The sequence below is a fragment of the Pongo abelii genome, chromosome 6 (genome assembly GCF_028885655.2).
Source record: "Pongo abelii isolate AG06213 chromosome 6, NHGRI_mPonAbe1-v2.0_pri, whole genome shotgun sequence".
Classification (NCBI taxonomy): domain Eukaryota; kingdom Metazoa; phylum Chordata; class Mammalia; order Primates; family Hominidae; genus Pongo; species Pongo abelii.
The window spans coordinates 128342409-128369310 of record NC_071991.2 but is presented as its reverse complement, the minus strand read 5'-3'; the positions used below and the strand labels follow the sequence as shown (position 1 = coordinate 128369310).

Below are 26902 nucleotides of genomic sequence, written 5' to 3'. Positions count from 1 at the left end.
TATGAGTAGTACTAACAGAAATGTGCTCTGCAGAAAATACCATATTTCAAAAAATTAATATTAAAAAAGACTAAAATATTAGGTTTTATATGACTCACATTTTGAAATGATAATATTTTGGATATATTGAATTAAAACGTTACTAAAATTAATATTGTTTTTGTTTACTTTTTTATGTGACTGCTAGAAAATTTAAAATTACTTGTAGCTTGCATTATATTTCTTTTGGATAGAACTGATCTATATCATCACATACAATCAACATTCTTAGTCATCCAGTATGTAGCATTCTGTAGTTCTTGAACTTTCTGGTCCTCCTATGGATAAATTCATATACATTTGTATTAAGAATGTGATTCTTTGATTCATCAAATATTTATTGACTACCTACCATGTGTCAGACAGTATTGTAATTGTTGGTGATACAGTAGTGAACAAAATGAACTAAACTCTCTGCCTTCATGGAGGTAACATTCTAGCAGGAAGACACAGACTAAGAACAAATAAAAAAGTACAATATGTAGTATATTAGTAGGCAATGAGTGCTTTGGAGAAACGTAAGGCAGGCAAGAGTAAGGGCTGAAGAGTTGACTGGTAAAGAGAATGTTTAGGGAAGGCCTCAGTGAGAAGTTGTGAAGAAGTTGATGGAAAGAGCCTGTGAGTGTTTGGGGGAAGAGTGTTGTAGGCAGAGAGGATAGCAAATGCAAAGACCTTGAGGCAGAAGCATGCCTGGCTTGTTTGAAAGTAGGAGGAGGCTAGTGAATGGAGTGGAGTGAGTGAAGGGGCTGTAATCCCAGCACTTTGGGAGGTCAGGAGATCGAGACCATCCTGGCGAACATGGTGAAATCCCGTATCTACTCTAAAATACAAAAAAAATTAGCCAGGTGTGGTGGTGGGCGCCTGTAGTCCCAGCTACTCAGGAGGCTGAGGCAGGGGAATCACTTGAACCTGGGAGGCGGAGGTTGCTGTAAGCTGAGATCGTGCCACTGTGCTCTAGCCTGGCGACAGGGCAAGACTCTGTCTCAAAAAAAGAAAGAGGAGACGAGAGGATATGGATGGTCATGTCATGCTGTTAGAGGCATATAAACCAAAGCAATCCCATCTTGAGTAGGGGCTGGGTAAAATAAGGCTGAGACCTACTGGGCTGCATTCCCAAACAGTTAGGCATTCTAAGTCACAGGATGAGATAGGAGGTTAGCAGAAGATACGAGCCATAAAGACCTTGCTAATAAAAAAGGTTACAGTAAAGAGCCAGCCAAAACCCACCAAAACTAAGATGGAGACGAGAGTGACCTCTGGTCGTCCTCATTGCTACACTCCCACCAGCACCATGACAGTTTACAAATGCCATGACAACGTCAGGTTGGTACCCCATATAGTCTAAAAAGGGGAGGCATAAATAATCCACCCCTTGTTTAGCATATAATCAAGAAATAACCATAAAAACGGGCAACTATAGAGTAGCCATTCTTTTATTCTTTTACTTTCTGAATGAACTTACTTTCACTTTATCGACTTGCCTCAAATTATTTCTTGCATGAGATACAAGAATCCTCCCTTGGGGTCTGGATTGGGACCCCTTTCCCATAACAGTGTGAGCAGTGGTTATTGTATGGGTTTTGGCTTCCAGTGAGATGAAAAAGAATTGGTGGATTTTAAGGAGAGAAGCAACATGATCTTTCTATTGAAGCTAATGTGATTTGAATACTCTGGGCTGGGGGTGGGGGTGTTTGCAAGGGTAGAAGCAGAGAGACCCAATGAGGCTACTGCAGTGACCCGGGGCTGTGAAATGATGCCTGAGACCATAAGCAAGGGATGTGAGGAGAAATGACGGAATTCTAGTTATATGTTGTTGTGAAATTAGATATGGGATGAGAGACAGAAAGGAGTGTCAGGGAAGACTCCACAGTTTGCAGCCTGAACAACTGAGAGTGGAGGTGCCTTTGCTGAGATGGGTGGATTGTGGAGGGACCGATTGGAGGCAGCACTAGGAGCTCAGTTTCAAACACATTAAATTTGAGATTCCTCTTTAGACATCTAAGCGGAAAGGTCATGTAGGCAGAGTCTGGACTTTAGTGGGAGGTCAGGATTAAAAAGGCAAATTTGAAGTCATTAGCATTGAACTGTTGTTCAAAGTCATAAGAAGGATTGAGGCCACCAAGGGAGTGAGAAGAGTGGTCCGGGGCCTCTCCTGGTCCCATGGAGTCGGCAAGGCAGATTGAGGAACAGACAGGAAGGTGTAAATCGTGATACTCTGGACACCAAGGGAAGCAGTAGTAATCCACCTTGTCAGATGCTGCTGATGGGTCAGGTAAGATGCCAGCTGAAAATTGATCAGAAGATTTAGCAGTGAGGAGGATGTTAGTGATCTTGGCGAGTGGTTTCAGTGAAATGGTAGAGACAAAAGCCAGAGTGGAGCAGATTCCAGGGAGAATTGGAGGAACTGGATTAAAGAGTGAGTACAGACAGACTCTCTTTTGAGTAACTTGTGAAGTCCAGAAGAGTCAAGGAAAGTTTTGGTTTTGGTTTTTTAAGATGAGAGAAATTACATGTTTCTCCCAATGCATGTGTTAGAGAGATTTCAAGTTATTTTTCTGAAATGGCCTACCAGATTCATGACATTTAAGACCACCACCTGTGTGTGTTAGGGGTGGAGGTGTAGTGCTTCCCTCCTAAGATGATTTCATAGAATTGTGTTGTGGAAGAGGCGGAGGGGTGGGAGGGATTGGGGGAGAGACAGAAAGAGAGAGAATGTAGAGGTTGGCATTGAGTATGTTAAAGCTGGCTTTTATAATTGTTATGAAATTTGGCTGCTTCTTGCTCAGTGTCTGCATTCACATTCCGGGAATTAAAAATGTTAAGGTAACAAATGTTAAGACTAGTTCTCCTCAACTGAAAATGTTGAAAAAGCTGATGTTTGGGGTGTAATTTCTTTTCCTTACTTTTGAGGAAGTTATTGAAACATTTGAAGAAATTGAGGCAGAGACAATACCCAAGGTCACACAAAATATTGCCAGAATAAGTGGATTTTAGATCTGATTTCCTAGCTATGTGGAACACTTAATCCCTCTGTGTTCAGTTCCAGCAGGTATAAAATGAGGGTAATATTTGCTTTACCTGCCACAGGAGGTTTTTATGAGGATCAGATGAACTAGTAGGTGAAGGGGCTTAGTCAACTATAAAGCATTGTATTATATAAATATGAAGTAATGTTAAAACTAAATTATACTTGAGGATTTTGTGGTAGCATGTGAAATAACGAGAACGTATAATGTAACAAAATCTGGGCTGAGAATATTTGTAATACATACTCATACTAACGGAACTGCAAGAATTTGCTTTTTGCCTGTGTCAGATTTTGTTACTGACACCGCAGAATCGACTGTGTTTGAGTTTTGTGGTCAAGCCACAGCTGAGGTCCAAGCAATCAACCAGTTTATCTTCCAGGAGTCTCAAAGTTGCTGAACTGGCTATTTTGGTACTTTAATATAATGTTAGCTTGCTGTTACTATGTGGAAGAGCCACTCTCTTAATATAAAATATTCACATTCTGATGATAAATTTTCTATCAAACTTTGAGAGCATTTCTATATTTGATACTTGGAGTTGAATTATAGTCATACTTCATTTTTGTATTATCGTCATACTTTATGCTGTGGAAAGTTGAGAAATTAAAAATGAGTAGCCAAGATCGCTTCCCTTAATGGTGATGTGAAGAGGATAGGTGATTCTCTTTCTGAATAAAACAAGCGTAAAACTGGATGAGGTTGTCCAAAATGGTCGTGTCTGGGCACTGGAAACAAAAGGCAGATAATAGATTGAGAAGTGTTATTGATACACTGAGTCTTTGGGTATGAAGGATAGGGGTTGTGGCCTTCTCGCATGGGGCTGCTTCGGTCTTCTTGCCCACTATCTCAGTTGTCGAACTGCTGTTTTATCAGACATGATAGACTCAATTTGAAGTGTGGGTAAAGGTTGGGGTTAAGAAATCACAGCTTTGCTGGCTAAAAGTGGCATAATCAGTTAATAATGAAAAACCCACAGCTTTGCTACTTTGAGTTTGAAGTTTGCTAGTTTGAGGCCACCGTCCAGAAATTTAACAATGAGATCCTAGAAATGAGAGACCTATAGGGGGCTAACGTGGCTCTCCAACCATCTGTAGCAGACAGCTAAACTTTGCATGCCCAAGGGATACTCAGTAGAGCCCAGCAAAAAGTGAAAGCCAGAAGAGACTTGAGATTTGGGTACAACTTTGAATGCTGCCTTCCATGCACAGACTGTTCCATCTGCAGACGGTGGAAGCCTTACCCTGGTGCAAGGTGGCTGGGCTCAATCTCTGCCCAAATCCACTGGCTGACCACTAAACTAAGCAGCCACTCACTCATTAGGGAAATGCAAATTAAAGCCATAATAACAACCACCAGAATGGCTAAAATTAAAAAGATTGACAATCCAAGTGTTGACAAGGATGTGCGGAAACCAGAATCCTCTCAAATTGCTGGTGGGAATATAAAACAGTACGGCCATGATGGAGAACAGTTTGGCAGTTTCTTAAAAAGTTCAACATACACTTAATGTGTAACTCAGCAATTCTATTTCCAAGGTATGCTGTCAGGACAAATGACAGCATGTGTCCAGGCAAAGTTGGTATATGATGTTCATAGTGTCACCCAGCAAGCAATCAATGGGCCTGCTGCCCAAGGCACGTGGAGGCCAATAAATACCATGGCGCTGGCTTTTGAGGAAAAAGAAGCTTTATCATGACTGGACTGGCAAGGAGCCAGGAAGAAGCACCCAAATCTGCCTCCTGGAGCTGGTAGTTGGGTAGAGTTTTATAAGCATAGGGTAATAGGGTGTGATCCAATTGGATCTTGTGACGAAGTGATGCTGGGGGGTGTTTTCTGACTGGCTCCTGACATGGGGCTATGCCAGAGCTCAATCTGATTGGATTCTGGATCCTGTTATGCCATATCCACTTTTTTTTTTGAGATAGTCTCACTCTTGTCACCCAGGCTGGAGTGCAGTGGTGCAATCTCAGCTCACTGCAACCTCTGCCTGCTGGGTTCAAGCGATTCTCCTGCCTCAGCCTCCCAAGTAGCTGAGATTACAGGCGCCTGCCACCATGCCCAGTATTTGTATTTTTAGTAAAGATGGGGTTTTGCAATGTTGGCCAGGTTGGTCTCAAACTCCTGACCTCAGGTGATCTGCCTGCCTCGGCCTCCCAAAGTTCTGGGATTACAGGCATGAGCCACTACACCCGGCTTCCACTTCTTAATTCAGTCCCCTCTCCTTGGTTGGAACATTTAGGTTGCCCCTATAGTTGCATGCTTGGTTCATCTGGGCATGCTCAGATTACATGATGTTCAACCTGGGGGCCCATGGCAACTGAAAAACAACTCACAACTTTGTTACAGAAGAGATGAACCAGATTGGTCTGATGTGGTTAAGATAGCAGCTTTAGCTGTGATTGAAAACTGGAACTAATTTATGTGTCTGTCAGCAGATGAATGGATAAGCAAATTGTGGTATATCTATAGAATGGAATAATACTCAGTAATGAAAAGGAATGGACTGTTGATACATACAGCGACATGTATGCATTGCAAAATAATAATTTGCTGTGTGAAAGAAGCCAGACACCTTTTCCTACAAAATAGCATACTGATTCTATTTAGGTGAAATTCTAGAAAATGCAAGCTAATCTGTAGTGACAGTAGATCAGTGCCGGCAGATCAGAGGATGGCTTGGGAGAGGAGGGAGAAAGGGATTCCAAAGGAAAGAGCACAATGAAATGTTTGGGGGTGATGTATATATTCATTATTTGATTATGTCTAATGATTTCATGGGTGTATACATATGTCAAAACTCATTGTATATTTAAATATATGCAATTTATTGTATATCAGGAGTAACTCAGTAAAGTTATAAAAACTATGCCCATTCAAAAAGCAAACAGATGTTCATAGTACCATTATTCACAGTAGACAAAAACTGGAAACAATCCAAATCCATCAACTGGTGAATAGATAAACAAAATTTGGAATGTCCATATCAGCCATGAAAAGGAATAAAATTCTGATTCATGCCACGGGTACATACCACAATATGGTTGAACCTCAGAAACATTATGCCAAGTGAAAGGGCTCTGTATTGTATGATACTATGATATGAAACTTTTAGAACAGGTAAAACCTTAGATCAGATCAGTGCTTTGCCTGGGTGTGGGGTGGCAGCATGGAGATTGGTTTTAAACAGGCACAGCAGAACAGTTTGGGTGATGGAAATGTTCCTGGTGATAGCTGTGTATAAATTGTATGAAAACGTGTGGAATTGTGTACTTAAAATGGGTAATTTTTATGACATGCAAATTATACCTCAAGATAAGCCACTAAATGTGGGTGGCCACTCAAAATTTCAAATTCTCTTTAAGATGACCATTCAGGTTGGGCACAGTGGCTCACTCCTGTAATCCCAGCACTTTGGGAGGCCAAGGCGGGCGGATCACGAGGTCAGGAAATCGAGACCATCTTCGCTAACACGGTGAAACCCCATCTCTCCTAAAAGTACAAAAAATTAGACGGGCGTGGTGGCGGGCATGGTGGCGGGCGCCTGTAGAGGCAGGAGAGAATGGCGTGAACCCGGGAGGCAGAGCTTGCAGTGAGCCGAGATCACGCCACTGCACTCTAGCCTGGGTGACAGAGTGAGACTCCAAAAAAAAAAAAAATTACCATTCAAGGAATTGAACTATAGTACTGATTTCATTGTAACATACTGCTTTGGAATACTTTGGTGAGGTTCACTGAATTCATGTTCTATGCCAAATGCTTTTTGGATTCTAATTGTAAATTAGTTATTTGTAAATTAGTTAAATTGTAAAATAATTTAAATTAAATTGTAAAAAGAGTTATTTGTTTTTCCCAGAATTTAGTGACCAGGAATAGCTGTATTTCCCTTGCATATCATTTGTCAAATGATTGGTTTTATGTTAAATAGTTATTAACACCCCCCTCCCCACTGGAAAACATGTTTTTTGGATTAATATTCAATTTGTGTAAAGTAGTTCAAATTTATGGTGGTGAGTTATCCTTCACTTTTTAATTTAATTTTTTTGTTTTTTTGAGACAAGTTTCACTCTTGTCGCCCAGGTAAAGTGCAATGGCGCGATCTCGGCTCACTGCAGCCTCCGCCTCCTGGGTTCAAGCGATTCTCCTGTCTCAGCCTCTCGAGTAGCTGGGATTACAGGCATGCGCCACCATGCCCGGCTAACTTTGTGTTTTTAGTAGAGACGGGGTTTCTCCACGGTGGTCGGGCTAGTCTCTAACTCCCGACCTCAGGTGATTTCCCCACCTCGGCCTACCAAAGTGCTGGGATTACAGGCGTGAGCCACCATGCCTGGCCTATTTTATTTTTTGAGACAGAGTCTCGCTCTGTTGCCCAGGCTGGATAGAGTGCAGTGGTGTGATCTCAGCCCACTGCAGCCTCCGCCTCACGGGTTCAAGCAATTCTCCTGCCTCAGCCTCCCAAGTAGCTGGGACTACAGGCATGACCACCATGCCCGGCCTTTTTTTTGTTTTTGTTTTTGTTTTTGTTTTTGTTTTTGTTTTTAGTAGAGATGGGGTTTCACCATGTCAGCCAGGCTCGTCTCGAACACCTGACCTCAAATGAGCTGCCCTCCTCGGCCTCCCAAAGTGCTGGGATTATAGGCGTGAGCCACCGTCCCTGGCCCTATCCTTCACCTTTTAGTTCTTTAGGAAGGAAATTGATGGTGGCTTAATACCTTTGCTTCTAGGCCTGGGTGTCCACCCACCTGACCCCAACTCCTATATATGTAGAGACATCAGGTAATCTGAGCATAAGATGCTTGCAGTAGTTGGGGAAGTGAAGCAGAGAGACGCCCTCTTGGAGCACTTCCATTTTCTGCACCAGACCAGGAATCAGTTATCTCTGGGGTTAGTGACCTCACACCTTTGCCCCTGAATCCCCCCATATATAAAATAGAAGATTGAATTTTACTTACTTGGGTAAAAGTGGGCATTTTTCAGTTAGACATTTACCTAATTTTAATGAAAACGCAATGACCCTAGAACATCCTGCCCATGATTCTGCCCAAGTTTATGCAAACAGAAAAAATTTATTTTGGAAAAAACCAGTTCTTAAACTGAAATTCATCAAGCCATTTTTCCAAATAAAGTACCAGCTTAGTTAACCAAATTGTACTTTTTCACTTTTTCTTTCCCTCAAAAGCAAATCCCTTATTCAACAAAAATTTGTGGAACACTCATATGTTTCAGGCACCCTGAAGATAAAGACACACCCACCTGCAAGGATAAAAGAAGCATGGTGGTGTGGTGGGGCTGGTATCCAGTCTGCTTCAAAACGGAGGAGGGGCATCCACAGAGAAGGGCTGGGAAGGCCTTGCAGGAGGGCATGGAAGAGCCAGGTTCGGAGGGATGAATAGGACTTGGCTGTTATCCAGGTTGCAAGATGTTGGTAAGGACTTTATCTAAAGCTGTGGTATTGGGATTAAAGAAGAGAGGTTGGAGTCAAGAGATTCAGTGACTGGGAGTTATATGCCCTTTTGACTGGCAGGATAGGGAGAATATAGCAGAAAAAGGAGTCAGGGATTAGTTCAGCTTCTGCCTTGGCCTTCTCAGCAAGTGGTGGGGAATTCACTGAGGTGAGGAATACAAAATACTCAGAGGTTGTATCTGTTTGTTTTGCTTATTGATTTAGGAAACCAGGAATTCACTTTGGAGGTTTGATCAGGGGAATGCAGCCTACGTTTGATTGGGCTTTAAAGCTGATCCTCTTTGCTCCATGGCCCAGCTCTGGGGGGACACACGTGGCACATCAGGCAGAAAGGGGCAGCTAGTGAGGTCTTGGCCAACTGTGGTTGGGCAGCATCATGGGCTGTAGTCTCACTTGTACAGGTGGAATCACCGTGGGACACTTCGGGGCATTTCCAGAGTAGAAAAACTCTTGCAGGTGAAAACCTGTCACATTGAATAATTTAGTAGTTCTTTTGATAATTTTTTCTATTTGCTGTCTTGCCTTCTTCTCTCTGTATTTTTACCATTTATGGGAGTATATCTTTATATTTCTCTGGTACAAGAAAGATGAAAAGGGTGAACTTTATAAAAGACTAACCTGTCCTTGACTTGTATTAGCTCATTTAACTTTTAAAACCTGTAAAGGAGGTACTTTTCATCATATAAATTCATGATGAAGATAAATAAAATAAGTGTTTGGGAATCAGCAGGTTTTGAAATTTCATGACATGCCATTAACACAAAGCATAAATTCTTTTTTTTTTTTTTTTTTTTTTTGAGACAGAGTCTCAGTTTCTCACCCAGGCTGGAGTGCAGTGGCACGATCAAGGCTCACTGCAACCTCCACCTCCTTGGTTCAAGCGATTCTCCTGCCTTAGCCTCCTGAGTAGCTGGGATTACAGGCATGCGCCACCACACTCAGCTAATTTTGGTATTTTTAGTAGAGACGGGGTTTCACATGTTGACCAGGCTGGTGTCGAACTACTGACCTCAGGTGATCCACCCGCCTTGGCCTCCCAAAGTGCTGGGATTACAGGAATGAGCCACCGCACCCGGCCACATAAATTATTTTATTCAGATCCATTGACATTAACATGTAAATAAGGATGACAGTTTATTATTTTGGAAATTCTAATTATTTGTCTTGTCCTTCAAAGAAGTGCTTTTGGTTACAAGTGGGTCCATAACACACAAAATAAAATTCTGTTTACGGCCGGGCGCGGTGGCTTACGCCTGTAATCCCAGCACTTTGAGAGGCCAAGGCGGGCAAATCACCTGAGGTCAGGAGTTCCAGACCAGCCTGGCCAATGTGGTGAAACCCTGTCTCTTCTAAAAACACAAAAATTAGGTGGGTATGGTGGTGTGCGCCTGTAATGTCAGCTACTCAGGAGGCTGAGGCAGGAGAATAGCCTGAACCTGGGAGGCGGAGGTTGTAGTGAGCCGAGATTGCGCCATTGCACTCCAGCCTGAGCAACAGAGCAAGATTCTGTCTCAAAAAAAAAACAAAAACAAAATTACATACTTTTTGATAATATTGAAGAATAAATATGGCAAATGATTCTTCTTAGGAAAATTTATGCCCATTATTCACTTCGCTGTTTTGTTAATGATCACGAATGTATTAAACTGAAAATACAAGCTAAGCAGCTGCTTTGAAACTACATCAAAACAGTAGAAGTTTAAAATTAGATTCTTATTGCATTAAATGCATCTTTCAGTAATATGTGGTTGCTACGCTACCTGCTTTTACATGTATTCTTGGAAATTTGGTAACAAAAAGAACAGGGTGAATAGATGTTGTAGATGATGAGGTGTGGTGCAAAGTGCATGGCCTTGGGATAGGGATATCAGACATCTGAGCTGAATCTCAGTTCTCTGGTTGTTATGCCTCGAGGAAGTAAGTTGCTGGACCTCAGTTGTGCTGTTTCCTGGTCTATAAAATGAAGACAATAAAGAACCTGCTTCAGTGCGCTAAAACCCAAAAGGACTTCCCTTGGGCTTGAGCGCTGGAGTAAACAGGCAGTTTCCCTTTGTACCACAAGAGGGAGTGCCTGTATAGATGTTAACCTGAGCTGAGGTTTGGATTTCTTTCTAAAATGTCGCTGAAAATTTAGGAATAACTGGATTACTGGGAAAACGTTAAAGAAAAAGATTTTTTGACAGTGTCAGGAGAAAGAGGAACTCGAAACACGTAATGGGTTAACAGGAAGGGATTACGTATAAAATTCCTTACTTTGTTGACAGAGTGTTAAATATTTCATTCCCAGTCAACAATCTTTTATTGTCAGTGTCTGACCATGTTGATATATTTGTTTTGTTTTTCTCCTCCTTTGTAACTGTATATAAGTTTTTTATATTAAACAAATATAGAACTTAAAATTTAGTTTCTTAGTAGGTAGTCCTGAATAATTAACATCAGTTGAAATTGGATTGTTTGTGCTCAGTGCCTTGGATATGTACAAAACCTGTTTGCTTCAAATTAGTGAGTTAGAAAATATTTTAATCTTTTCATCCTGCTCCCCTCCCACATACTTTTTTTCCCTCTTATTTTGAGCTTCTAGATCCTTTTATGTGATGTGTTGCTGTCATACATAGCTCACATTGGGTGGGAACAGAGAAAAACATTGTTTCCGTGGCCCAACCCTAGGGACATGGAACTCATTTTATTATACAGTGAAATTTTAAAATTTGAAACCAAGATCAGATCTCAACAAACAGAGCGAAATTGGCAATTGTGGAATTATCTAACAAATTTAGGGAAAAATCCAATTGTATCTCAGTTATGTGAATGTGTCCTTCGATTTACAATTTTCTGGTAATCTCTTTATTTTGCTAGTATTTGTATTATACATAGAGCACATTGTTTTATAGAACTATAATTATACCATAATACTTTTTGTATTGGGAAATCTTGAGAATTTAGAAAGAACAATCCTAGGCATTTCCTTTTACTCTGTATCCTTCTGTTTAGAAGTTTTCGCTGTGGTTTGTTCCTGGCAATTAAACACTGTTCAAATTCAGAGTCAGACTGCCCTGGCTCAAATCATGGCACCACGATGTGTGAAACTTGACAAAGTCAAAGTTATCACTATAATTTCAGTCACTTGAAATCCAGTAATTTCTTGAGCAGAAGAAAGGGAAGTGGAATTACTGTAGAAATTATGCATAATTTTATATTATCTGTGTAGCAGCCTGTTTAAAGTGATCATTGCTAGTACACGGTATAGAATTACAAACTTGTAAATACTTCTCAAGATTGCCACATTAAAAAAAAAAGCAAAAAGAGCTCTGTAGCCCTATTTTTTTTTTATTTCCAACAGGAAATTTGTTCTTGTTTCAAAATGTGGGAACACCCATTATTCTCTGTTGGCCACATGAATGTCATCCATTTGTTTATTGCAGCAGAAAAAAAGTGAAGAATGGTTGATACAGGGGCAAGCTGTTCCTTTTAGGTTACTTTAAAAAGTCATGGAATTTCAGATATACAAAGAAAGCATAAGGAATACTCTAACCAGTTTATATGTATACAGTATCCAGTATAAGAATGAAAATGTAATGTAGTTATTAAAACATTATGTGTGTGCTTCCACAAGCCTGTCCTCCTTTCTACCTTCCAGAAGTAACTTCTCTCTTGAATTTAGTGTTTGTCATTCTGGTGCATGCTTTTACAGTTTTACAAAATACGCATTCCCAAACATAAATAATACTGTTTCACAACATAAATTGTATTATGGTACATATTTTAAAACAGGATATACATTGTATCTGTTGCAAGTCGGATTCCAAGGGAAATGGAACTCAAAAGATTAAGGCCAGGGGCCACCAGTGCCTCATGCCTGTAATTCCAGCACTGTGGGAGGCTGAGGCGGGCAGATCACTTGAGGTCAGGAGTTTCAGACCAGCATGGCCAACATAGGGAAACCTCATCTCCACTGAAATACAAAAAATTAGCCAGGTGTGGTGGTGTGCGCCTGTAATCCCAGCTACTCAGGAGGCTGAGGCAGAAGAATCGCTTGAACCTGGGAGGTGGAGGATGCAGTGAGCTGAGATTGAGCCACTGCACTCCAGGCTGGGCGACAAAGCAAAACTCCGTATCCAAAAAGAAAAGAAAAGAAGATTAACACGTAGGAAGTTTGTTAAGGAGATTTTAGGATTCACACTTGTGGAATAGGAGGAAGCACAATTGGGCCGAGGGAGAAATTGGGCTGTGGTGTGCGATCACAAGATAGGCCTCAGCTGATCGCAAAGGGGATGCTGAAGGTAGGGTAGCCCTTGAGGATGGTACCAAGTTGGGGTGAGGGGCCAGGCCTTGGTAGCTTCACATTGACCAGTTATGGGAAGAAGGCTACCCCTGAAGAAGGGATGAGACCTTCCCTTCTCAGGTGACTCTTTCAACTGAGGGCTGTTAACTTGCAACACCCCTAGAAACTGAGGGATAAGCTCTTCAGTCCTAAAGAGAGACCTAAGCAGCCATCTCAGTATTCACTACAGTCTATATTGTGTACATTGTCTGAGCCTGCCCTTTTTGCTATATATTATGTTTTTGGAGTTTACTTATATTAATATCTGTAGCTCTAGTTCATTTATTTTAATTGTTTTATGGTATTCAGTTTTTCAAAATATGTCACAATTTTAAAATATATTTTCCTATTGAGAGACTTTTAAGTTTTTACAATTTTTCACTATTAAAAAATGTGGCTATATGAATTCATTTATATTTCTCCTTAGTGCACATGCCAGAGTTCATCTGGGGTATACAACCAAAAAATTACCAGGTCTTAGGGTATGCACAATTTCAAATTTAATAACTAGAATGAAATTGCTCTCTGGAGTGGTTGTATCTCACCCCATGTCCTCATAAACACTTGGCATTGTCAGGTCCTAATTCTACCAGTTTGATGGGTGTGAAATAGTATCTCATTATAGTTTTATTAGTTTGGTTGATAACTAGTGAGTAGTATCTCATTGTAGTTTTATTAGAATTTGGTTGGTAACTAGAGAGGTTGAGAATTTGTGTTTATTTAGCTATTTGGGTTTCTTCTGTGAAGGACATTTTCTAATCATGTGATTTTTCTGTTGATTTCTTTTTCTTAGTGATTTGTAGGTAATCTTTATATATTCTGCATATCAATTCTTTGTGGTCTATATGAGTAAAAATATCTTCTCCTGGTTTGGGGCTTGATTGTTAACTTTTTAAATAATGCCATTTGTTGAATAAGAGTTTCCTTTTAATGTAATCCTTCCTTTGGGCATTGTTTGTGGGTATATTATTTTAGAAATTCTCCCTTAGGCTGAGGTCATATAAAATATCCTCTGTTTACTATTAAAAGTTTTAAAGTTTTGCTTTTCACAATTTCAGCTTCTGTCCATCTAAAATAGTTTTGTGTATAGCATGAGGTATAGTTGCCTAATTTTGTTTTTCTCATGGATGACCTGTTGTCTTAGCACCATTTAATTGCCTTTGCAGCCCTTCTCCACCAATGCGCAGTGCCATTCTGTCCTACAAACTTCTGTCTATGTAGATCTATGTCTTTTTGTAGGGGCGGGGGGGCGGTTATTTAGTTCCACTGGTATATTTCTTTTTTCTTGCCCCATTTTCATGCCTTTTTTTTTTTTTTTTTTTCTGAGACAGAGTCTCACTGTCACATAGGCTGGAGTGCAGTGGTATGATCTCATCTCACTGCAACCTCCATCTCCCAGGTTCAAGCGATTCTTAGGCCTCAGCCTCCTGAGTAGCTGGGATTATAGAAGTGTGCACCACGTCTGGCTGATTTTTGTATTTTTAGTAGAGATGGGGTTTCACCATGTTGACCAGGCTGGTCTCGAACTCCTGACCTCAAGTGATCCACCCGCACTGGCCTCCCAAAATGCTGGGATTACAGGCATGAGCCACCATCATGCTTTTAAAATATGTCTTTATTTCTTTATTGTGTCTTAGTGCCTGGTAGTTTAAGTCTCCTCTTCTTGTTCTTCTTTAAAATCATCCCTACTCTTTGCGTTTTGCTTTTCCGTATACATTTTAGAGTTCTGCTCCATGAAAAACCCTCCTTTGATTGAGGTCATGCATTAACTATATAGATTAGTTTGAAGAGTAATGATATTCTTATGGGATAGATGTTTCCTGTATATGTCTTCTTTAATATCTATATTTAGGTCTTTTTACTGTACACATCATTTTTATAACTTTTTAAATGTTAATAAAGATATTTCTTCACCAACAATTTAACGACTACATGACCATCCATTACTTACTTAGCTAGTCAGTAGTTTATGCCCTGTTAACATTTAAATTAACATATTTCATAATGATTGTTTCGAACTCGCATATTTCCCATCATGAAATTATATGTAAATATTCACCTGTTTTATTCTAGTAGTGCTAGGAGTTGTATATAATTAAGTATTTGAGATGTATTTGAGTGTAAAATGTGAGAAAAATATCTTTTTCCCTACACAGATAGCCAGTTATTGAATACTTCATCCTTTGGTCTGACATGGACTTTTTGGTTTTGCCGTCAAGTAACCATCCACAGTACTCATACACAGCAGGCACTCAATAAATGTTTGAATAAATGAATTTGAGTATTTGTTTTGTTTTCAGATGTTTTCTTATTTTCCATAGACACGTCTATCTATTCCAGTTCTACTGCCGTGCTGTTTTAATTATCAGAGCTGTATAATAAATTTTTGTATGTGGTTGAGCGTCGTTATTGTTATTGTTTTTTCGGAATTTTTCTGGGCTACTTCTGCATCACTTTTCTCTCGGATAAACGAAAATAATTTGGTCAACTTTCTTGTAAAACTATTATAATTTTGACTGACACTGTTAATTTATTTTCCTTCCTTCCTTCCTTCTTTTCTTTCTTTTCCTTTTTCTTCTTCTTCTTTTCCTTCCTTCCTTCCTTCCTTTCCTTCCTTTCCTTCTTTTCCTTTGAGACGGAGTCTTGCTCTGTCACCCAGGCTAGAGTGCAGCAGCCTGATCTTGGCTCACCACAACCTCTGCCTCCCAGGTCCAAGCCATTCTCCTGCCTACCAAGTAGCGGGGATTACAGGCACCCAGTACCACGCCTGGCTAATTTTTGTATTTTTAGTAGAGATGGGGTTTTACCATGTTGGCCAGGCTGGTCTTGAACTTCTGACCTCAAGTGATCCGCCTGCCTCGGCCTCCCAAAGTGTTTGGGATTACAGGCTTGAGCCGCCATGCGTGGCCCACACTGTGTTAATTTTCTTAAAAAAAAAACAAAAACAAAAAAAACCTTAAAGGCATTTATATTTTAATTTTCTGGCCTAATGAGTGCTACATATTCATCTAGTTCATAAATTCTGGAACTTTTTGGTTAGAGCAGATAAATCCCCCAGATTTCTTTTTGGATTAAAATTCAATGTAATTAAAGAAATCCACTGCAGCAAATGCAATCCTGCCACGTGTTTATTCTGTAAGGATAAAATGTTTTTCTATATTGAACAGCACTGCACAGGCCTTGCTGCCTCCCTCTTATAAAACAGGACTCTCATGGTGCCACGTGTTCCCTGGCTGGACAGATTCCTGAAAATGGATACTAACTGCTGCTTGGTTGAAGAAGTCTTTTTTGTGTGTGAGCTACTTTCTCCCGCGGATATTTAAAGGAATTCTATATCCCCACTTCTCTGATTTACCTTTTTTTGTGGCAAGGAAACAGGACACAGAGCCTGCTGGGTATGCAAGAGAAGTCTGTATAACTGTTTCACACCTGCCTGGATGATGGCAGTGGTATTTGCCAAGTGAAGTCTGAAGGCTGGTTTGTCATGTGTTTTCACAGAGCACTGATGGCTCCCAGCCAACCTGTTTAGGCCTTGTCTTTTTTTTCTTGCATAAAATTGCCTATTTTTCACTTCAGATGGGGGTGTTAGGCACTTCAGAGATGTTTGTTCTTGTCGCATGCATGCCATCTGTGGTCTACTGGCATCGGAGACAGGTTCCCAAATTGGCCAGTGTGTCTGTTGGTCAGCAGGCAGGGTGACCAGGACCCAAGCCTGTGCTTGCCCCGGTGGCTGCAGCCGAAGCTGCGGTGCACACCTGAAGGACTATACCTCAGTGCTCTCAGCCTAGTTTTTAAAAATTTAAATAACTCTTTATTTTGGAATAATTATACATTTGAAGACAAGTTCAAAGATAGTACAGAGTTTCCATATGCCCCTCACTCAGTGATTCCTGTTGCTGACTCTTACATTATTATGTTACATTTGTCACAATTAAGGAACAAACATTGGTACTTTACTGTTAACTAAAATCCACATTTTATTCAGAGCTCACCCGTTTTTCCAAATGTCCTTTTTCCGTTCTGCATTCAGGATATCACAGGACATTTAGCCACCATGTCTCCTTAAAGCCCTCCAGTCTATGATCGTTTCTGAGATGTTTGTTTTTGATGGCCTCGTCAGTTTTGAGGAATACTGGGCAGGGATTTTGCAGAATGTGCCTTAGTTTGGATTTTTTCCTGTTTTTCTGATTATTAGACTGGGATGTGAGTTTTTGGGAGGACAAACACAGAGGTGAAGGGATATCCTTATCACATCCGTGTGAAAAGAGAACACCATCAACGTGACTTGCCACTGCTGATGCTCACCTTGACCATGGAAATTTGCTTCCCCTTCTTTCCAATACTCTGCTCTGCAGAAGCAAGTCACCAAGCACTGCATAGTCTCAAGTTAAAAGTTTTGTTACTTGTCTTATCTGTTGGTACCCGGTTATATTTGAAGCCATACCTAATATTTTTTTGACTCTGAATATAGAGTTTGTGTTTAGAGCCTTAAGAATGAATAAAAATTTATTCTAAACTTAAGAAGTATTGGAAGTAGTTAGTAGCTATGTTGAATCTTTCTTCCACTCCTTGTACATTTGGTTTACTGTTTTTGTTTGTTTGTTTGTTTGTTTTTTGAGATGGAGTCTCTCTGTCACCCAGGCTGGAGTGCAGTGGCATGATCTCAGCCCACTTTAACCTCCGCCTCCCGGGTTCAAGCCATTCTCCTGCCTCAGCCTCCCAAGTAGCTGGGATTACAAGTGTGTGCCACCACGCCTGGCTAATTTTTGTAATTTTAGTAGAGATGGGGTTGCACCATGTTGGCCAGGCTGGTCTCAAACTGCTGACCTCAAGTGACCTGCCTGCCTCAGCTTCCCAGAATGCTTGGAATACAGGCGTTAGCTACCGCGCCCCACCTGGTTTTACTTTTAAAATCTTCATACTCTGTAAAATACATCATCCTTCTACTGCAACAGCTACTCCATTCTGCTCATTCGCCTACACAGATTTTCTGGCATAAGAATGCCTCCTTTTTCTCCTACTGCCAGGGAATAAAGTTTGGTATATGAATGTTTTATCCACACTGCAGCTTACCTAATAAATACCAAAATATGTTTATTCTGATTAATCTGGTGTTTTTATGTATAAATTAAACATTTGTGACTTTGAATGCTCTCTGACATCATGAGTAGTTGTTTGTTTTTTTGAGATGGAGTCTCGCTCTGTCACCCAGGCTGGAATGCAATAGCATGATTTTGGCTCACTGCAACCTCTGCCTCCTGGGGTCAAGCAATTCTCCTGCCTCAGCCTCCTGAGTAGCTGGGACTACAGGCGTGTGCCACCACACCTGGCTAATTTTTGTATTTTTAGTAGAGACGGGGTTTCAGCATATTGGCCAGACTGGTCTCAAAATCCTGACCTTGTGATCCACCCTCCTTGGCCTCCCAAAGTGCTGGGATTACAGGCGTGAACCACCACGCCCGGCCCCTAACATCATGAGTAGTTTGACCTTCCACACACTTCTGCTTGTAGAGTAGTTGAACCTTAGGAGTTCAGATTTCAGATAGTTTGTTGTTTTCATGTTTGTGGGGGTGAAATTCTTAATGAATTTGATCATTTTTGTCTGATTTTCTTTTCACTCGGATAACTTTCTTTACATTTTCACTTCAAACCCATTTGCTAAAATATGGATGAAAGAAGAATATGTTACTGTTTTAGATATAATAGGAATGTTCTTGAAGAGATGTGTATATAAATGTTGTATTTGTTCATTGAATCATCATGTCACATGTTTTAGGAAACTTACTGTTTCAAAAAACCTTGTGATACATTTTATGATGATTTATATGACCAATTTTCAAACCCACATTTGCAGACATTTTATTTCATCCTCAGTTGCAGGCATTCCATTAAGGTGGACTGATTAAAGTGTCTTTTCAGAACATTAGAACTTCGTGTTTCCTCTTCATGGTGTTACTGTCAGCTTATTTAAGAAGAACAGAACTTCGTGTTCCCTCTTCTTAGTGTTACTGTAACTTATTTAAAAAAGTTTGAGTATGTTACAGTATTTTGTCTTTAAGCCAGTGTTGGGATCTAGCACCAAGGGAAAAAGTTCAAAAAATGCATTTTAACAAGTCTTCTCACTTCATGGTCACTTGGTATAACGACTCAAAACAAGAATAATGTTCTTAATCAACCACAGGGGAAATCCTTTCTTCGGCCCTTCAATTCTACTTTTAGTCAGTCAAACAATTCTTAATTTCATGCGGGGGATTCCCACACGTTCTGTAAGTTTCTTTTAAAGTTTTCAGATATGTGTAGAATGTAGGATATGATTGCATTCGTCTCATATCTCAGTGGTGTGAGGTCTGTTGAGTGTGCCACTACTTTGTTTTAATTTTACTCATTCTTTTTTCTAAGTATGGATGTATAAGAATGAGCATGATAAAATGAAATCTAAAAATTAATTGATTTGTTCTCAGGTTAAAGGCCTATTAAATATAAGATCTTTGGATATATTCTGAGTCTTTTTTTTTTTTTTTTTTTTAATGCAGCAGGTAAAGAAAATTTTACAGAGCTTTGGACACAAGGCTCCTCCTTACCTGCCTTTTACTGAACTCACCATGTCTTCCCTGGTTAGCTGTAGGCTCTCCCATGCTCCAGGCTCAGCAGTCAGGGTGTATTTTTATTGCTCAGATCTGACAAGTATGCTTCCTGCAGTTACTGTTGAGGCCAGTTTCTAAGGCTTTGAAATGACCTTCAAAAAGATAGTAAATGTTGAGCCCCTTTTGGAAAAATATACTGAGATAAAGAACTGTGATAAATCAAATTATAAGGTAGATCATCTTGTAATTAGCACACTATAGGAAAGTTAGTTATGCCAGGCGTGGTGGCTCACGCCTATAATCCCAGCACTTTGGGAGGCCGAGGTGGGCGGATCACCTGAGAGGTCGGGAGTTCGAGACCAGCCTGACCAACATGGAGAAACCCCGTCTCTACTAAAAATACAAAAAAAATTAGCCAGTTGTGGTGGCGCATGCCTGTAATCCCAGCTACTTGGGAGGCTGAGGCAGGAGAATCTCTTGAACCCAGGAGGCAGAGGTTGCGGTGAGCTGAGATTGCACCACTGCTCTCCAGCCTGGGCAACAAGAGCAAAACTCTGTCTCAAAAAAAAAGAAAGTTAGTTAAAGAACATCTGTGGGGACCACCTATGTTGTTCTGGGACTTTCTAGTGTTTGTGTAGGAGAATATCATGGTTTCTGTGGGGACAGGGGGTTCCCATTTCAGTGTGTTCCATCACCCTCCTCTGTCCCTCTAAGAACATGGGGAAAGCCTCAGTGGTAGATAGGAACCTGCCATCAGTCCTTCCACTCTGAAGCACCCTTGCAGATGTACCAGATGGAAGTTGTCTTAAATGAGAAGAAAACTAGTAAGTCCTTGGGCATTCCCTTTGTCCTCCAGCACCAGGTCTAGTCCTCAGGGAAAGTTTGTTCTTATTGAGAGTATTCCCAGAGATCTGAAAGGCCAGGGGGAAATTGGAGGGGAACAGACTGTTTTTCTCTTAAGGCATTTCAAAGTCATCCAGGGCTGGTTGAGGTAGCTCCCATCTGTAATCCCAGCACATTGAGAGGCCCAGGAGTTTGAGACCAGCCTAGGCAACAGATTGAAACACTGCCTCTATGACAAAATAAATTGGCTGGGTGTTGTGGTGCACACCTGTAGTCCCAGCTACTTAGGAGGCCAAGGCAAGAGAATTGCTTGAGCCTCGGAGGTCAACAGAGCGAGACGCTTGTCTCAAAACAATAAAAATAAAAAATAAATGTCCTCTCACTCTCATCCGAAAGCCAACAAACAGCAATAATAAAAAAGAATTTTTCCTGAATATTCCTGGTTCACTCTCAGGCCCTGACATCCCCGGAACTTACCTAACGTGATATTTTCATAAAACAACTAAATTTTTATGTTCTTGTGCCAAGAAGATTCAGATCTATAAGGCTGCTTTAAAGGTGTTATCTGTCTTTTCATTTTGCTTCTCCTCTAAAAGATTTCTATATTTTTCCTCTGGTTTAAACATTTTAGGAAATTTTATATTTAAACATTTCTTCCTCTCAGACGGGCGGGCTTGTCCGTGCTTTTCAGCGGGTTGAGTCACTCCAGGACTACCCGCTCTGTGCCAGGTCCTCAGGAGAGTGCTGCTGGGGCTGCCTGGCAGACTCTAGTTCCACCTCGGTCCGGAGGGAGGCTGCATTTTAGAGTTGGTTACTAGACTGCACAGTGATGACCCCTTTCAGTACATTTTTCCCAGCTTTGTCTCCCTCCTTAACACTAAGATGTAGAAACAACAGCCTTAACTTTAGGTTATCCCATCTGATTTTTGGCTTGGTGCAAACACAGAGCACCTAAAGGTGAATTACACAAGGAAATGGAACACCTTCGCCTGGAAGGTTGACTCCTGCACTTGGCTGTTGGCATTTCATGCATTCAGCAAACATTTAGGATGTGCTCATTTTGAGCCAAGCTCTGTGATAGGGTGGGGAATACAGAAATAAAAAGGCCCTGTGCTGTCCTCAGTGAGCTCCCACTCTGGTGAGATAAATGCAGTGCAGTACAGTAACAGCTCTGATACTGAAGCATCTGGAAGGACTTGGGTCCAGCCTCTTGGCGAGTTCTCCTGGAGGAACTAACATTTGACCTATGATTGACATGGACTTTGGAGATGAATAGAAGTTCACCAGAGAAGATGGGAGTTGCCATTGGGGGGTTGGCGCAGAGAGTGAGGGAAAGTGTCAGCCCTGATGGGTGCTCCCTGGAGGAGTTTGCTGAGTATTCGAAGGCCCAAGGAGGCCAGAGACCAAAAAGTGTCCTGGGGACTGCAGGGTAAAAGGACCTGCTTTAGGTTAGGTAGCATTTGTTAAAACTTTTCAGACAGTTTAATTTTGAGCATGTGCCACCAGTTTTTTTTTAGCTTTGCAATGCAAGGAGAAAGTCCTGCAGTAGGCACATTCAATAATTTGCTCTTGGTAGGGACATTAAGGGAAGAAAGTGATTAAATATCATCATTGAAACGAATGTCTGGTTAAAAACCTCTACACTCTGATAGTTGACAGTCAGCCGGGTAGATGGTAATGAGTTGCCCAGAGCAAGTCTTAATTTCCTTAAAGTTCATTTAGGAAATTGCATTAGAAAAAAAGCAAGCTTTTTTTTTTTTTTTTTTTTTTTTTTTTCTGGAATGCTGTTCATTTCTTCCTAGTAGGATACTGTGAATTTTATAGCAGACCACTTGGTTCTATTCCAGACCAGGTACGGAACAGTTTTTCTTTGACAATTTTGAGATTACAGTGATGCAATCAAATTTTCAAGGGCCTACCTGGTGAAGAGCTTTCTAAACTAAGCTGAGAGGAACTTGGGTTTTCATCCTGAGGGCAGTATGGAAGCCAGGAAGGGAATTTATTTAAGTGGAGGAAAATCTCGACCATCCTTGTAGGGAGTGGATTAACTGCACTGTGAGGTTGGAGCAGTGGGAATAGTAGTTAGCAGGAAAGTTTAGTTATCCTGGGGAGAAATGATGAGGGCCTTGAGTTTTGTTTTTTTGTTTGTTTGTTTATTTTTTTGAGATGTAGTCTTGCTCTGTCACCTAGGCTTAATTGAGTGCAGTGGCACAATCTCGGCTCACTGCAACCTCCGCCTCCTGGGTTCAAGCAATTCTCCTGTCTCAGCCTCCCAAATAGCTGGGATTACAGGCGCATCCTACCATGCCCAGCTAATTTTTGTATTTTTAGTAGAGACAGTATTTCACCATGTTGGCCAGGCTGGTCTCGAAGTCCTGACCTCAAGTGATCCACCTGCCTTGGCCTCTCAAAGTGCTGGGAATACAGGCAAGAGCCACACCGTGCCCAGCCTGAGAGCCTTGAGTTCTGATCTGTCTTTTCCTCTCCTACCCAAACTCCTCTACCCTGAGGCAGAAGCATAGCTGGGGGGATGGAGGTGGAAATTGGTTATTGCTTTTCTTCCAGAAGAGTTGGTTCAAAATTTTTCAATTTAAAGTAAATGATGATAAGATCATGATGCAAGGATGTTAGAAGAAGCAGCCAGACTTTGAGATCAGGGCTGAGAGAAAGTAATTAAAGGCCTTCTGCTGAGTGTACTCTGCCTCCAGCCACTGGGCCCACTTGCCCTATCTCTGTCTTCCCCAGGCCTGCTCACGTCTCTAGCCTCAGGTACTGCTTCAGAACCCCGGTACCATCTGGCCTGGGTGTTCTGGCTGTTCTCAGTATTTCTGCTTTCATTTGCTGGAATTATGCAACACTCGGTCCTTCCTCCGAGGGCTGCCAGATGAGCCTACTTCAGTGCATCTGCTGTGGTTAAAACAGAACCTTCTGAGATACGTTTATGCTAAGTTGCATATATATTTGTGTGTGGTGATCAGCCCTGTTTACTTGGCATACAGCAAAATGGATCTATGTTTTCTTGCCACTGTTCAGTGATGATGTCATGTCATTCTGGGCAGAGGTAGAGCCAGGTTGTAAGAAAGGACAGGGAACCAGAGCTGGGGGCGGAGCTAGGGGTGATTTCTGCAGTGGTTGGGGGGTTGCACCCCCTCTGACATTATTTTGCTTTGGTGTCTCCATGGTCTGCTTTCCCAGGTTCTTCTCTATTGTCTTTCATTATAATGTTTAATCACTAGCATGTTAACATACTGCCATAAAAATAACACTCCACAATTACCTGGTAACAGATAGTATGGGTATATTTGAAGACATGCATTTCTCTTCTGAATTTGCTGTGAGTAGGGACTTGGCCTTTTTAACTTTTATTTCCCTGAGAAACCTGTATTCAGAATAAATAATTGTTCACCTTTTGTGTTTTTTTGACATGTCATCCAGGTTGCAAAAATATCTGGCTCTGATAATTCTGGAGGACTTAGTTTTTGGGGAGCAAAGGTAGTGAGTCAAACCTGCAAGCTTAGAAAGGAGAATTCATTTGAGTTTCATCATTCAGTCTGGAGGTTTCCTAGGCAACCACTTATGTAGTAATTAAAAGATGAGGAACTAAAAAGGTATGTGCTTGGCAATTTTAATCCTCAAATGCAATCCTTGTCAGATTGAGATCACAGAAACAACAACTTAAAATAAGTAAATTAAAAAGCCCAACATTTAATTAAAGGACACACACTGTTATTAAGGGGTGTGTGTGTGTGTGTGTGTGTGTGTTGCTTTATCTTTTTAATGCTCTGTCTTGGAAGGGAATGTTCATATATATATGTATATATTTTATACTCACCTATTTGGGAAAGCAGAAGTGAGGTTATCGCTTCAAGTGATTGCTTTAGCAGTGAGGTTGGGTATTATTGGTTCACGTGTTTGTATCTGAGTGTGTTACCATCAGTAGAATCTCCAGCATGTGGAGAAGAGAGCTTATTAGTCATGTTTCTTTTTTCAGTGTTTATGCTGGAGCTTATCCAGATGCTTTACTTGTTTCAGTCTACCTTAGATTGTGCTGAAATGTCCTCTTCTGTGGTTCAGGAGAAAGTGTAGAAAGGCCATTCATGAATAGAAATGAAAGACCCTTTTAGCAAGTAGAAACAACCTCAGTTTGCTAAAGGTTTTCCTCTTAATTCTTCACACTCACCCTTTTTATATAGGTTTCTACTTGGGTGACCTGAAGGATATGAGAAACATTTTTCCTCTTCTGTGAAACATTACCACTCCCAGACTTTAACACAGACTTTTCATTAAATTCCATTTTAATGAAAAAGGTGGCTTTTTTTTTTTTTCATGTGCCAGTGAAAGAGGAAAGTTCTACTAGTTATGTGAGACTTTCTTTTTTTTTTGAGATGGAGATTTGCTCTTGTTGCCCAGGCTGGAGTGCAATTGCGTGATCTCAGCTCAGTGCAACCTCTGCTTCCTGGGTTCAAGCGATTCTCCTTCCTAAGCCTCCTGAGTAGCTGGGATTACAGGCACACGTCACCATGCCTGGCTAATTTTGTACTTTTAGTAGAGACAGGGTCTCTCCACATTAGTCAGGCTGGTCTCGAATTCCTGATCTCAGGTGATCTGCCCGCCTCGGCCTCCCAAAGTGCTGGGATTACAGGCATGAGCCACCACGCCCAGCCCTCATTTTCAACAGTTTTAGAAATAATTACTATCTGAAAAGAACCAGAATGACAGAATCTTAGCACTGGTAGTTTTACATAGGGTGGTGTTATGGTCCTAGATAGGCGTCCTGTAGAAATGTTAAACACGGGTGAGATGTGGGAAGTGGCTGTTTTCTACTGGAGATGGAGAGGAGCCACCTCCCCACACTGAGCATCTGTGGGCATCATGAACATTTGGAACTTAAGCCACAATCATTTGAATTTTTTTGGATGCCCCAGTTGTTTTCCTTCTGTCACCAACAACTTTGGGACTTCCCTATGCAGAATTGTAGCATATTAAGTAGGAGACCTCAGTTGTTATGGAGTTTTTCTCCTCCCTAGATACCTAGATCTGTGAAAGAAATCCACGTAGCAAACGCATGTCTAGAGCTACGTCTCTGGACATTTTTTTTTCCTTTTTCTGTAGCAATAGTGAAAAATTTCTTACAGTCCAAATATATGTAAGTGTACTTAATTCTTAAGAAGTTTATGTCTCCGCCGAAATAGCTCAGTTGGGAGAGCGTTAGACTGAAGAAGTTTATTTTGACACTGACATTTTAGTGGTATTGATGATACAGTTCTACCTTTAATTTTATTTTGTTTATTTTTTTAATCATTAGAGATGGGGTCTCACCATGTTGCCGTGGCTGGTCTTGAACTCTTGGGCTCAAGCAGTCCTCCTGTCTCAACCCCCAAGGTGCTGCACCCTTAATTTTAACTTGTTTCATTTAAGTTACATATTTGAAATGTCAGGCTATACTTTATGAACTGCCTTAAATTACTTTTCAAACAAGATGGGTTATAAATAAGGTGATGCTTTGGCCTATTATTTTTAATATCTACATTTTTACTTTTTTGTGAGATAAAAACTAATGGGGCTGGGCACAGTGGCTCACACCTATGATCCTAGCACTTTGGGAGGCCCAAAGAGGCGGATTGCTTGAGCCTAGGAATTCAGGACCAGCCTGGGCAACATGGTAAAACCTTGTATCTACAAAAAAAATACAAAAATTAGCCGGGCTTGGTGGTACCCACCTGTAGTCCCAGCTACAAGGACAGCTGAGATGGGAGGATTGATTGAGTCCAGGATGTTGAGGCTGCAGTGGGCACCACTGCACTTCAGCCTGGATGACAGAGAGAGACCCTGTCTCAGAAAAAAAGAAAAAAAACTGATCAATTGATGCATGCATTTATTCACCATACCAGGCACTCTGGATACAGAGATTAAGACCTAGTCCCCATTTTAAAGGTGCAAACAAATTTGAAAGGAGAGACGTGCAAATGCATATCATGATACTAACAGCAAAAACTTCAGTAGCACTTACTATATGGAAGGTGCTGTTCTAACTACTTTCTGGGCATTAGCTCATGAGTGGATAAATAGCCTGATGAAGTTCTTACTGTTATTTTCTCCATTTTATACATAAGTAAGTTAAGACCCAGAGAGATTAAGTGCTTGCCCAAGGTTACAAAGTTTGCTATGGTTGACATTTGAGTGTATTAAGTGCAATAACAGAGCTATCTGTAGAGTGCTGTGGCAGAACAGGGGAGCATTCAGTTGGGAAAATGGAAAACAGAGGTGTGGATATCAACTGAATTTTCCCAAAGGGGACAAGATGATTCAGAGGAGCAGAAGAGCTAAATTTCCCCATGAAATACCTCTAGTAACATAAAGTGATGCATCATATATGAGACTGTAAGTTGAATGAGTGACAAAATATTGGAAGACCAGGAGATAGTAAAAATATACCAGATCCCTGCATCTCCAGTATAAATGACAAGGAAATAGATTTCTAATTTTGAGGCAAAACTTTGTTGCCAGTTGGTATGAGATAAAATAAACACTTGGCATTAAAAAATTAATAAAAATTACTTATACCCTGTAAGCTTGTGGGTAAATGTGTGATCCTTTTTGAAAGTCTTAAGATAGATTTTCCATT

General features: G+C 40.8%; 1 long non-coding RNA gene across 6 annotated transcripts in view; it reads left to right on the top strand.

Moving 5' to 3' along the window:
• LOC100939643 (uncharacterized) overlaps window positions 1-26902 on the top strand; it is a 228082-nt gene that overhangs the window by 58487 nt on the left and 142693 nt on the right. The window contains exon 4 of one of the 6 annotated variants that reach the window (XR_008527588.2): window positions 8292-8490. The exons of the other annotated variants lie outside the window; for them this stretch is intronic. This is a non-coding gene — a long non-coding RNA (uncharacterized LOC100939643). The remainder of the gene's footprint in view (window positions 1-8291; window positions 8491-26902) is intronic. 6 annotated transcript variants of the gene reach the window in all.